At 35.0% G+C, this 1,170-nt stretch overlaps 1 non-coding gene across 1 annotated transcript; it reads left to right on the top strand.

Annotated features, from left to right (window-relative positions):
• The first annotated feature begins 267 nt into the window (after positions 1–267).
• Positions 268–373, top strand: LOC127552632 (U6 spliceosomal RNA). The gene has a single exon (XR_007951490.1). It is a non-coding gene; the product is annotated as a U6 spliceosomal RNA (small nuclear RNA).
• The last annotated feature ends 797 nt before the right edge of the window (positions 374–1,170 follow it).

Below are 1,170 nucleotides of genomic sequence, written 5' to 3'. Positions count from 1 at the left end.
TCTGAAACTTAATGGATGATTTCTCACCTGTTGACAGATGGGAATCTTCTTTGAGAATAAACAGCTGCTTCCTCCTCAAAGCATCTACTGCTTTTAGGAAGCTTCTCCAATTTATTTCTTAGCCCTAACGGTCTAGTTGTCCATTCTTTTCTTTACATGATAATTTTTCACTCTTCAAACTCCTGAAAGGTCAGAATTTCTGTCTGCCTTTTCAGATTTTAAAAAATTCTTTCTTTTTCACACTGAAGTCATTCTGTTTAAAAAAAAAAACACATCTTGTGTTTGCTTCAGCAGCACTTATACAAACAGAGAAGATTAGTATGGCTTCTGCACAAGGGATGACATGCAAATTGGTGAATAAAAGAACACCTCATTATCTCTGGTAACCCAGAGAGGTGCCCCGTAAGCTTTTTCATTTTTTTTTTCTAGTAGGGATGAGTCCTCCCTTTGGCTACAAGAGAATATTCACTTGGTTATAAAATAGACACACATAGGACAGAAATTTTAAAATAGCCCAAAGGACCAAAGGACATCAAATTGATGCAGTACAGTTGCACATACTAGAAAATTGGAATGAAAATGTTAATTTTAAAGCAAAATTACAATATGTTTATTATTTTCTATTAAAATACATTTTTCCACAAATAAAAATTATATTAAAATTATTTTAAAATATTAAAAATATTGCATCAATTGATGCAATTAATTAACACCATACTTCTAGTGACATTGCAAAATTCTGTCCCTCTCCAAAATTACTGAAAATGAGAACTGCCTCTCCCTTTACAGGGTAATTAAGAGCCCTTGAAAGTGCCTCATTATAACTATTAAATCAGTCAAAAGTACTTCTCTTTGATACATGGTCAGCAAACTAGAACAAGTTATAAAATGTCTATCTGGGCTATAACAGTCTCTCTGAAGAACTTCATTACACATCATCACAGCTTGCCCAGAAGCAGGCTTTTAATCTCAAGGAGATGATAGCAGAGATCTCTGGTGTGTGTGTCAGTCACTGTAACACTAACCATAAAACTCACTCAAACTACATCAGTAAGTGAATGTCTCTAAATATTCCGTGGCGTGGTGGATTAAGCACTAGGGCCGAATGTTAGGAAGGTTCAAATCCCACCTCAGATGCTTGTAAGGTGGAAGACCCTAAGAAAGTCACTT

This window comes from Antechinus flavipes, chromosome 2 (genome assembly GCF_016432865.1).
Source record: "Antechinus flavipes isolate AdamAnt ecotype Samford, QLD, Australia chromosome 2, AdamAnt_v2, whole genome shotgun sequence".
Classification (NCBI taxonomy): domain Eukaryota; kingdom Metazoa; phylum Chordata; class Mammalia; order Dasyuromorphia; family Dasyuridae; genus Antechinus; species Antechinus flavipes.
Note: the sequence above shows the minus strand (reverse complement) of the source record. Positions and strands in the feature narration are given on the sequence as shown.